Here is a 13,251-nt window from a genome sequence, read left to right as displayed (position 1 = left end):
GCATACGATAACATTTCAATTATACATCACTTAATTGTGTTCACTGCTTCCCTTATCCCACCCCTGTTACGAGCCTACTTCTACTAATGTTCTGTTCCTGCATCTTGTGATAGGGTATTCCTTTCCATGGGTTCCGATGGGTCTCGCATTGACCCAAATAGCTCTGCTATTAATAATTTCCAGGCCATCAGGGTCTCTGTCTCCTCCTCCCCCCAGCACTGCTAGCTTCTTGGTATACCATGGTTTCTGCCTCCGCCCATTTCTGCAAATCGTTTCACCATACCTCCAATCGTGGTTTGTGGCATGTCTTCCATCCCATAGCAATTCTTCTCTTCGCAAGCGCATATGACAGGTCCTTTAGTTTGCTTACATGCCTAAGTTTCCGTGGCCTAGGGAACTGCCCTAACAGGCAGGCCCACACTGTATCTACCACGATCTCAATACCTCTTTCTGCTAGTTTATGTGCCACTTCGCTCCAGAAGCGCTCGATAACCGGGCATGACCAAAACATATGCACCATACCCGCATTCTCCTCATCACATTTAGGGCATACCTGCCGTCCTGCATTTTGGAACCTGGCTATCCTCTGAGGTGTCAGATACGCCCTATGCGTACTGTACAGTTGCATCTGCTTTAGTCTTGCATTCCTTGACACCTTCTTGTTATACCCTTGGGCTCGTTCCCACATCTCATCGTCCATCGGGGCTCCCACTTCCCTTTCCCATTCTTGTCTCAGTTGTACTAACTCCTTTCCCACTTTAGACATCATCATCTCGTATATTCTAGATATCTCATGTCCCCCGTCTGCTATGTCATATATTATGTCTATAGTAGCATCTGGTTCTTCCTCCAGCACCAGTTTGGGCCACGTTCTCTATATACTTCGCACCAGTCTATGATACGTGATATACTGGCCAGTGTGTAACCCAGTTTCCGCCCCCAACACCTCAAAATCTGTTATGGTCCCCTCTTGCCAAATATCTCCCATTGTCGCTATCCCAACCGGCTCCCAGTGGTTTATGATTATCATCCTTAATTGCTCTTCTCCACCCGCCAGTGCAACCAGTGGTACTTGAGGGGAGCACGGGAATGGGTTCTCCATCAACTGACAAGCCCTGTGCCACTTCCTCCATCCGAGCACCATCATCTTTGAACACCCTTCCACTATTGCTTTGGGCAACCACATAATCTCTTTTAAATAAAATGGGGCACAGTCCTGCTGAACAAACTGGATTCAGAGGTTACCTCCTCTGAGAGCCATTTTGCCACGTATTGCAGCTGGCTTGCAACATAATAGACTTCATAATTAGGCAGTTTTATACCTCCTCTCACATAGAAATTCTGTAGCTTCCAGAGGGCCACTCTGTTCCGTGTACCATACCACAGGAAGTCCCTGCACATGCTGTCCAATCTACTGAAGAACTTCTTTGGTATCAAGTGTGAGATGTTCCCAAAGTAGTGCAGGAGCCTAGGTAGGATCACCATCTTCAACATTGCTCCACGTCCTTTCATTGCTAAAGGCAGCTTTACCCAGAACCGCATGCAATTCTCAATTTCTTAATGGCTACCTCTATGTTGCGCTTATGCTCCTCTTCCACCGTGTGGTATATATCTATCCCTAGATAGCGAAATGTGCTAACTGCCCATGGTATCTGTAACACCGGTTATTGTTTCAAAGGGATCCCTTTATATCCACCCAATGGGAACATGCTAGACTTCTGAGGGATCACCGCTATACCAGACATTCCCGCATATCTTTCCATCACCTCCAAAATATATTGGAGGTTTTCCTCTGGGTGTCACAAATACAATAGTATGTCATCTGCATATAGGGATATCAGATGTCGTTCACCTCCCACAGCGATGCCTATCGTATCATATTGTTGCCTTAAGTAGATCGCTCGGGGTTCCTGGGCCAATATATAGAGCATAGGGGACCATGGACAGCCTTGTCTGTTTCCCCTGCGGAGTTTCCACCTTTCCGATACTACTGCCCCTGTTTTAACTCTGGCCAGCGGTTCACTATATAACATTTTAGCCCACTGTAGATATCCCGTACCCATCCCATAGCCAGCCAGGGACGCCAACAACCATGGCCATTTGACCGAGTCGAAGGCCTTTATTGTGTCCAGCGACAAAATTGCCAATTCACCCTCGTTCTCGTTTTCATATTCAATGACTCTGTGGAGCCTTCTGAGATTATTGGATATGTTTCTATTAGGGACATAGCCCATCTGGTCAGGATGTATTCATTTGCTGATGACCCTCCTCAATCTGTTTTCCAAAACGGCTGTCAGTATTTTACTGTCTTGATTTAACATTGACAGGGGTCTGTATGAACTGCAGCTATGCCTGGGCTTATTAGGTTTGGGAAGCGGTATTATAACTGCTTCTCTGAGTGACTCTGGCAGTCTGCCTAGCTCATATGCCTCATTCAACATATCTAACAGCGTGAGGAGCACCTCTTCTTTAAATATTTTATAGAATTCACTTGGGAGTCCATCAGCCCCCGGGGTCTTACTAGTTAGCAACTGTCTCACCATCTCTTCTAGCTCCTCTCTTTCGGTGCATCCAGCTCCTCTCTTTCCTCAGCACTGATCTGCGGCATTCCTATATCCTCCAATGTTTCTACTATCGTTGCACAATTATCCTCCCCATCATCTCCATATTGTAGCCCATAATAGTCTACAAACTCCTGATTAACTCCCTCTGGGTATCAACCACCCTTCCATCTTCCCTTGTTATCGTTCTAATCGGGGGTCTAAGGGTTTCACTCTTATATAGCCATGCCAAGATCCTTCCTGGTTTATCTCCTACCGCGTGCTGCCTCTCTATATATTTTTTATAGTTAAGGTTACACAGTCTTTCCTAGTGTCCAGCGCACTTTTGCTGCAGCCTAAGAATCAGTTCAGTGTCTTCCTTGGTACTGTTTTCTCCCTTCAGTGCCCTTTCAAATTCTCCCTCGGTTTCCTGCAGGTCCGCCAGGATCCCTCCGTGCAGTCATTTAGATTTTGCTATAGCCACTCCTCTAATCACAACTTTGAAGGCCTCCCACAATGTGCCGGGCGAGTCCACACTGCCCGTATTCGTCTCAAAGTAGTTAACAATCTCTTCCCTCATATCCTCCCTAAAAAGGGGGTCTCTTAGCACCTCTGCTCTGAGGCGCCATGTCGGAATTCTTGCTCTCGGGGGATGACATTGCCATCTAAGGATCAGAGGCGAGTGGTCCGAGAGGATCCTCGCTTTATATTCAACGTGCGTGATCTCTGTCATTATCTCTGGTGTGACAAAGACATAGTCCAGCCTTGTATGTAATTGCTGGGGGGCAGAATAATGCGAATATTGCCTCTCTTGAGGATGTCGCGCCCTCCATGCATCTTCAAACCCAAAGTCATTCAGCAGCGTCTGCAACGCTTTAACCGACAGGGCAGGTCTATCCATTTTCACATCTGATCTGTCAACCTTAGGGTTTATTACGCAATTAAAGTCCCCCCCCCAAATCACTGCACTCCCCACACACATGCTGAGATTGTTACACAGTGTTTTAAAATATGCCGCTGTATTTTGGTTCGGGGCATACGTATTTACAACACTTATCTCCCTATTTTCCACCAATCCCCTCACTATGACCACCCTGCCGTCCGTCTCAACCAGCATCTGTAACAGCTGAAACGGGACGTGTGGCGCCACCCAGATAATCACTCCCCTAGCATAAGCCGAATATGACGAACCCACCACAGTTCCCTTCCATTTCTTCCCAATCATCTCCATCTTATCTCGCGTCAGGTGCGTCTCTTGCATTAAAGCTATGTCTATCTTCTGTCTACGTAAGTGTCATGATTCCTGCCCCTCATGTCCCCAGCCCTCCAAGATGTCAGGCTGGATCCAGGCCACGATCACCTACATGGCCCTCAAGGGCCTCTCCATCCCTCCAAAGACCCACTTGGAGTCAGACTTGGCGCTTGTGGCACCAAACTCACTCACTCCCATAGGATAACATTGGGGATCGGAATTGTAGGGCATTGATGGGGACAAGATGGATGCCCCCACATATTTCGGGTCCCAGAACTGCGGTGCAGTCTAGTCTTTTGGGTGTGGTTCAGCCCAGAGACACCTGGGATACCCAGAGACTATTTAAGCCACGCCCAGGCTGAGAAAGATGCTTTGTGTTTTCTGCACCTGCAACATGACAATCACCGTGTTCGGATCGGTCTCCAGTAAGCCTGCATCTTTCTTCTGCGCTCAGCTCCTGCAAGAACAAGAACACCATTAGGAACAGCCTTACCTTGCGGCGCTTCTGCCCATCATTCATCACTCCTTCTGTTCTGCGGGCATCTTCGGCGGTGTCATTCCCATCCCGGCACGCCGCTTCCTAAGGAAAAGAACAGAAAAAAGGCATTAGTAAGCATTCAGCAAATCTTCGCTTATTTTTAAAGACTGTACGAGCTTCAAACGCTTACCTGAATCCAAGCTGCTCTGGGGGAACTCTGTCTCTGGAACTTCTCATCCATCTGCAAGAGGAAAAAGACACTCCAGGTTAGCCTGGAAACATCTAGAGGCGTTGCATACCGCACTTACTCACCGCATTTCTTCTTCATAACCGGCATCCACGCTGAAAACGTTGCAGCACCTAAAAGACACAGAAAAATAACTCAGTTCAATACAAATACGAAAGGGTCGCATCACGCATCGCGCTCTCACTCACCTTCAGTGCTACTCATCTCAGCAGCACATCGCCATCCCCGGACGCCGGCTATCATCTAAGGAAGGAAAGGAACGAAGTTAGAGAACTGTTCAAAAGACTCATTATACTTACCTGTTGGACTCTTGCCAGTGAAGTAACTAGGCAGCAATGAGCCCGCATCAATCAACGCACCCCTGCGTTGAAAGCAGGACGGAGAGCACACTTGCCAAGAAAACAAGGCCCAGTCTCCAGTCGAGTATACTCCAGGGAAGGGTTCGAGGTCGTAAGAGGTCAGAACAGGCTGAGTGACGTCCCCGTGGATACCAGGTGAGCGTTACAGTAAGTATAGCATAACCTTATTTCTCTTCAGGTAACTATTGAGCCCCCTGACATTCCAAGTAACTATGTTAAGATCCCCCATGCATGTTTGAGTCCCTCTTCTCCTCACGCCTATGCAGTCCAACTCCAGTTGCTTAACTCGTCTATATAGGCTCGTTCCCCAACTTGAACTCCCCCTAACTAAAAACACAACAAACCCTCCAACCTTACCACCTCCCTACCCTTCCCCAACAACACCCTCCCAACTGTTACCCAGCTCCATCCCTGGATCTCAGGCACCCCTGCATCTAGCCCTTTCTGGCAAAAGCCTGTACTCGCGGCTCAGCAGGGTGAAGTCGCCCTAATGGCTGCCTTACTACTAATTCCTGGGGGTAGGTTGCCTCCATCCTGCTGCTCCTGTTTACTTCAAATTTGCTACGCCTAGTGCTACCCAGTTTACTTGTGCATTTTATTCACTATATTCCAGTCCAACAGGGTCAGTGAGTCCAAGAGCTACATAATAGAGTTCAAATGTTCCAAAGTCTCATACCAGGACTCCCCTCGCGCTTATCCCCTGAGTGTTCACGATACATGCTCCTCACTTATCGTGCTCCTGGCGATCCTGCTCCTCATCTCGCTCCGGACAGCCCTGCAAATCCAGCCATGTCGCTGCTTCCTCTGGGGTATGAAAAAAGAGCGCTCTACTTTTGTGCAAAACCTTTAGCTTCGCAGGGTACAAAAGCATGTACTTGATACCAGCCGTACGCAGTCTCCTATTGACCGCCACATAGCTATACTGTTGTCTTTGCACCAACATAGTATAGTCAGGATACACCGTGATGTTGGTAGATGCTCTTTCTATCGTTTCACCTTTATGAAAATACTCCAGGATCTTCTCTCTGTCTTTATAGTTCAGGATTTGTTCGCAATTAACGCTCGAGGTGGGGTCTCAGGCCATGGTTTCCTCATCAGGGCCCGATGTGCACGTTCAACCGTGAACCCCTGTGAGAGCTTGTCTGTCCCTATCTCTTGCAGGATCATATTCTCCACATAGTCTTTGGGGTCCTGGCCCTCTTCTCCCTCCGGCAGGCCGACTACCTGGATGTTGTCTTGTCTTGCCCTTCCTTCCGCTTCTTCTGCTCGGTTTTCAAGGTTAGCCACCTGCTGTTTTAGTATGTGGACCTCTTTCGCAATATTTGTGCTGACATCTGTGTTGATCTTCACCGCACTCTCTAGACCACTTGTCCCTTCTGCCAGCGCTCTAACGTCCTGTCGCAGCAGAGTGACTTCGATACCTACTGCATCTATTTTATTCTCCAAGGCCGTCCACAGATCCACCATTGCTGTCCCCCGTGTGGCGCTCAGCTCTGTTATAGCTGCTAGGACCAGGTGGTTTTCTCCTTATGGGGTACCATCCACGGAAGCCGCTGCTGCACTTTGTGCCGGGGCCGTAGGAGTCCGCTGTGTCTTAGCGAAGGTCTCCATTGTAGGTTGTTTGCTCTTAGCCCGCACTCCTTTCACTGACATCATGCAATCCTGCCTGCGTATCCAGTTCCAGCTCCTCCGTATCATGCTAATTCTATTTCTTGGTGTTATTGTGACTCCCCCAGGTCAGTCAGGAGCTGGAGCGTCTTCCTCAGAGGGCTGCGATATGTGGTGGCGTGAAAAGTTAAGTTTCGAGTGGGCTGTGTCCACCCACGTACCTCCTCTGAGTATTGTGGTCAATATCCCATTCGCGTGTTCCTGAAGGCCAATAGGTGCACCCTCCTCGCCACTGCCAGTATGCCTCGGGCCTCCGTGGTGTTCAGTGCTATGTATCCACCTTAATGGGAACATTACTGCAGCATCTGCATTTAGCATGCTTGGCGCCTTCCTTCTTATTATGCCATCATCCAGCAACTGTCCAGGGTAAATTGGGTTCTGACACCTTCCAGTTATTATAGTGCCAATGTCCTCCTATGCTTTCCTTTGCTTAGCAGCGTATCCAGCTTAATTGCACCAGTCCCATCTACTCTTAGGGATGGACACTTCAATTTAGGACTTTGAACACAAGTCTCCCAGCCAGAACAGAAAGCGCTCCATCAGCCGGCCCCCAATGCCCTTCATGCACCAGCGCTGCGCTTCGTTATGTACCTTCTGTTATGATGGCAGAACAGCGTTCTGGCTGTCGTCTTACTTGGTCATCCGCACACCGCTGCGAACGGAAAAAGTATCCTGCAAGCCACGCTGATTCCCTCACACAGTGCGGCCTGCTTTCCATCGATTATGCAAAGTGGCAATAGGTCTGTCTTGCAGCTGTTAACGTGTGGTTACATCTGTGATCACATAGAACATTCAATGCACGCTCGGAGTTCCACTGTCAATAAGTATTTACTGCACGTTGCCACTGTCCTTTGTGCAGATCGCTCCGTCGTACACAACCTAGTAATCCGTATTACTGAATGCCGGTCTTCAGCATTTCACTCGCGCTGCTACTGTATCCATGGCACAGATCCACCCGCCGCTCCTAGTTGCCAAATAATGACTTAATGTCCGCGTTATCGATCGCTGCTCACCGTGACAGGGTCGAGGCGTGCAAAGCGGCAGAGCTCCGCACGATCCCCAGAGGCCAGCATTCTTCCCTTCCCTCCGCTGCTCGGGTCTATTCAGCTGCTCCCGCTGCCCCGGCTGCGATCCCTTTGTTGTCTGCCATTTTAGCTACTTTGTGTCTGTACAGCCGTATTCTTCGAAGTCCATTTCCTTCCTGGTACTGCAGACGATTCACTTGCTATTTGCAGTTATTGCAGAGCACCCGTTCAAACGCCTGTGCTTTCATTCCTGAGGCATATAAATCGTTTCTCAAGCGTAATTTCCCAGATCATTGTCGGATCCACAGGAGCTGCTCAGCAAGGCACGTCCTACACCATGGCTAGTTAGCCACGCCCCCCGGTGCTTTAACGGTGCACCAGAACTCACTCCTCTGGCTCTGTCCAGCACCTGTTCACTCAAGACTCTTCGCCCCCCACCTGGTGTCAACTCCCCGGCCCACTCTGTACTGTCTCTAATGCCGGAGGGGTCCACTTCACGCTGTTTCTTTCTCCTGTGAGACACTCACTTTTTTGTGTGGGGCAACGTACTCCGCCAGTGCCGATTCGAGCCCAACCTTCGAGTGCAGCAATGAGCCCCCAGGTCCCTTCACGAAAGCCCAGCTCTACTTGAATATCTCTAGGCCCCCCTAGTGGGCCAGGCGAGGTGAGAGATCCCCCACTTCAACATTGCTTCAGTCAATTTGATGTCTGTGGCCAGGCTCAGACCAACCTGCTTACCACAGATTGTTCCAGCACTCATGCGTAGCACAATGGGCAGAGTTACTAAAGTCCGCCGGTCTCCCCGTCAGCTCTGGAACCCAATATCAGGACTGTGACCTGCTTCCTTGTGCATTGATGCCAACCCAAGTCCACGCTTTCTTGGGCCCCTATTCACGGGATGTCCGCAATGCACTACACTGGGCCAGCATGTGCCCGAGTACACAATGGCACTACGATGTTCCCTGGCCGACCACTGCTTACTCTTGCATAAAAGTTTTCACCACCCTGGGCCTGGATCTTCTTTATTTCGGAGTCCCAAAGGCCACCTCAATCACTTTAGCCGTCTCCCCGCGACGCCCCAGGCTCCACAGGGCCTCAGGTAGTTGAACACTCAGCAGGGGGGGGGAGGGCTACCTTTCTCCTGTATCTCTGTTGCCCAACTTGGGGCCTCGGCAACAGGCTGGCTCGCTCTTCGGGCTGGACCCCTTTAACCCTTCCTCATCCTCATCTCTTTCCCGGCGGCGCACTGCAACAGCTTCTCCACGGTCTGAGGCCCTCCGCACCGCCGGGGGAGAGAGGACTGTCAGCCCGATCCGGTCTGAATCTCTGCCTTGATGTCTCTCACTGTTCAGCCTGGCCCCGACACCACTCACACGACACAGCAGGGCCACGCAGGGCCTCACAGGGCCTCGGGGAGGGGATCAGGCATGCTCCGGCTGTAGGTTTGTGCACGTGGGGGGGTTGCAGCATCTCTTTCAGGCCACGGATAAGGGTGTGAGCTTGCGCCAGCAGTCAGCTCCAACCCCCGGCCGCATGCACACGCCCCTCTCCCTACACAATAGGGGGGCTCTGTAATCTTCTTCGCAATGCAGGAAAGGGAGCCAACTCACTCCGACAGGTGCACGCGCCCCCTTTACCGAGATCTTTGTCAGGTGAGGTGGCAGGGCCCAAACCGCACCTCTCGCCTGCAGACGAAGGACTCCTCAGCACTTTGCTTGCCAGAGCCCTTCAAGGATGGTGGGTCAGTTTGGATGCCAACCCCCCCCTAGATCCTGAGACCTCAGGGGTACCGTCCCATATCTCCAGCTTCCCCGGAGGGAGAGCTAAAGTCACTCTCCAAACAGTGTGTGGCGGAGAGATGACTTTACACGGCCATCATGGTCCGCGCCCCCTTGTGGCCTCGATGAATGCATTTTTAACATTTCTTTTTTTTATTTTAAACAATTTTATTAATTTCCAAGAACATGAAATAACATACAGACTTTGTGCATAATTTCCATTGATACATCCTGTTATATGTCTGTTCAAACTTCCCTGCCACCCTCCTCCTCCCCCTCCCAGCCTATTCCACTTGTCATGTCTATCAATGGTGTGTAAAATTGCTTGAACTTTCACATATCTCTATTTTACGGATTGTGATGGTACCTGCACCTGAGTCGGGGAATCATCATGTGCGGGGGATATCAATTCTTGTAATATGTTTCTCCAGGCCACCAAATCTACATTTTCATCCTCTTGTCCTCGATGGGATGCTTCCTGCCACACTGCAGTTTCTGCCAAAGACCATTTCCGGAGGTCCCGCCACCACACCTCTATCCCTGGGCCATTCCTTGCTTTCCACCCCATTGCTATCCTACGCTTCGCCAAGATGTATGCCAGGTCTTTCAATTTACTCACGTGTCTCTCATGTTTTGGTCTCAGAAAAATTCCTAGCAAGCACGCCTTGGGGGTTTCCGAATCTGGCAGCAGGCCAACCTTGGTTAAGGCATGGGCCACTCTCTCCCAAAATCGGCGTATTTTAGCACAGGCCCAAAACATATGTATCAGGTCTGCATTCATCAGGCCACATTTCGGGCAGGCTTGCTCTTTTGCATTACTAAATTTTGCAATTGTCTGTGTTGTTAGATATGCTCTGTGAGTAACATATAATTAAATCAGCGGTAGTGTCACATTCATGGATACTTTCTTGTGATACCCCATGGTCCTGCTCCAAGCTGCATCCAACAGCTGCTCTTGCACATCTGCCTCCTAGCTCTGCCTAATCTGTATAAGATTGTTATTGGGCCTCGGCGTCAGCATCTCATATAATCGTGATACCGCGTGTCCTCCTTCAGAAATGTCATAGAACGTGTCTAACGTCACATCTTCTACCAATATTCTCTCTGGTCCTGGCCACTTTGCTTTAATTCTATGGAGAAGTGAGGCGTGGGTTATGTGTCGCCCTTCCGGTACTCCTGACTCCGAAACGACTTCAATAAAGGTTATCAGTCATCCCTCTCGCAATATATCATCTAGTGTCGCCACCCCTCTAGGCTCCCAGTACTTCCTGATATTCAGCCCAAGTTGCCTGTCTTCTCTCTTTAGTGTTACCAAAGGGATCTGGGGTGAATAGGGCATTTCCTTACCCAGAAAGTGGCATGTCCTTTTCCACATCATAGGGCCTTGCCTCAGCAACAGAGGGTGCTGTGGGTCAAGTGGTATTGTGGTCCACACCGTCTCTTTCAAAAAGAATGGGGTGCATGCCGGTTGTAGTAACTCAGTGTCTTGGGTCTGTTCATCTGACAGCCAGTTCATGGTAAACTGCAATTGGCACGCTACAAAATACCCCTCGAAATCCGGTACTTTTATCCCTCCCTGTTCGTATGGTCTTTGTAATTTCTCTAGCGACATTCTACATCTCGAGTTATGCCAAAGGAAGCTCCGGCATGTGGCGTTCATGTCCTAAAGAAGGCTCTAGGTTTATTATATATAACGTTCGGGAAATAATGCAGCAGCTTCGGAAGCACCACCAGTTTCAGCAGCGCGGCCCTACCCATTAGTGAAAACGGCCCAGAATTTCATGGAATTCTCTATTTTATTTACCGTCCTTGACGTGTTCTGTGCATGTTCCACTTTAGGGTCCTGGAAGATGTCTACCCCCAGATATCTTAATGTGTCCATTTCCCATCTAATCTGTAATTCTGGTAACGCACTCCGGGGTCTACTCCTATACCTTGCGAGGGGGAATAAACATTACTTCTGTGCATGTATTATAATCCCAGACAGGTCCACATAGCGCTCAAACACATCTAATATATATTGTAGCTTAGTCTCCAGTTGTTGTAGGTAAAGAATCATATCATCCGCATATAGGGAGACCAGGTGTGTGCCACCCCGTATACTGATGCCTGCCTCGTGGTATTCTTTCCGTTACTATACTACCAGCGGCTCTAAGGCCAGTATAAATAACATAGGGGACCACGGACAGCCTTGTCTCGTCCCTTTGCTTAACCTCCATTGTTCCGATATTGTGGTGCCTGTTTTGACCATCGCTACTGGTTTACTGTACAGTAACTTACCCATTTAATAATCTAGCAAGGCCACTGCGATAAGCTGGGTGCTGTCTTGGGTCTGGTCGAGGACATGGTGCAATCGTCGCACAGATTACAAGTGATATTCCTATTTGGGACATAACCTGACTGATCTTGGTGTATGAGTTTGTGAATTACAGGTTTCACCCTACTAGCCATCAGAGCTGTCAGTATTTTTCCATCTTGATTGAGTAACAAGAGGGTTCTGTAGGAGCCACATTCGGTATCAGGTTTGTTAGGCTTCAGCAATGGGACTATAATCTCAATGTCAGCGGCAGGATGCCTTTATCGAATGATTAATTGAGCATAGCCAACAATGAGGGAGCAATCTCTGCCACAAATTCTTTGTAGAACTCACTTGGTAGTCCGTCCGCCCCTGGAGCTTTACCTGACAGCAACCCTTTTATAGTGTGTTCCAGCTCCTCTTTGGTTATAGGGGCTTCAAGCTTGTTGACTGCCTCTGCATCTAGCTTCGGAAGATCTATCAGCGCCAAAGCTTCCTCTGTCTCTGACTCATGGGTACCTGACATCTCTTCATATACCTACTTCTTCAGACTACCTTCAGATCTTCAGGCTACCTAAACTATATGAGCCTCGTGCTAGGGACTTCACCCAGTCTAAACTGACTAACCGGACCCCACCTATGCACACGGGCACTCCCACCAACCGTCCCATGGACAGACCCAAGCATAGCCTAACTAATACTACGACTAAGCATAAGGTTCATAATACAGACACCATACCTACCCGCTCTAAAACTATCCCCCCGCCCCGCCTTAATTAATGCGCGATCTGTAGTAGCCCATGCCACAGATATAGCAGACCTCATTCTAGCAGAAAAACTAGACTTTCTAGCCATCACTGAGTCCTGGTTCCATGCAGCCGCTGGCCCAGCTCTCTCGCTAGCTATCCCTGACGACTATACTATCCTCAGAGTGGACAGAATAGAATCCAGAGGCGGAGGCCTTGCCATAATTGCCAAAACACACCTCAACATTAGACTTGACACCACAAACAACCTCCCATCATGCAAATCACTCACAACTAAGCTGCCTACTGTCAATTCCCAAACTATCACCATTCATTTATTCTACAGACCTCCTGGACCCTTAGGCTCCTTCGAGGAAGACTTCATTACCATCCTAACCAACAACGTAAAAAATACCTCCCAGAGCCTCTAACCTAGGCCTCAAAGACCTCAAAGACCCCCAGGCTACCCTCATTAACAATACCCTGTCAGAATTAGGCTTTACCCAAAGAGTGAACACCCCTACCCACAACAAACGGAGAACCCTTGACTGGGTAGCAGACCATAACTGTGTGGCCTCCATCACCACCAACTCCCCTCAACCATGGTCCGACCACCATCTCCTCACCTTCACCCTCGAAGCCTCAAGCCCCATCACCAATAAGTTATTAGCCACAGCTATCCCTACGAGAAACAAGAAAAACATCATAGCTGAAAAACTCATCCCCCTCATTCTCCCGACTTTGAACCAACTCTCAGCTACCTCCAATCCTCACCACCTCGTAGAAGGTTACAACAAAATCATGCGCTCAGCCTAAGACTCTATTTCACCGCTAAAACTGAGAAAATGCAAACCGAAAAAAC

Source organism: Ambystoma mexicanum, chromosome 3q, assembly GCF_040938575.1.
Source record: "Ambystoma mexicanum isolate Mex_15411 chromosome 3q, UKY_AmexF1_1, whole genome shotgun sequence".
In the NCBI taxonomy this organism is placed as follows: Eukaryota; Metazoa; Chordata; class Amphibia; order Caudata; family Ambystomatidae; genus Ambystoma; species Ambystoma mexicanum.
Note: the sequence above shows the minus strand (reverse complement) of the source record.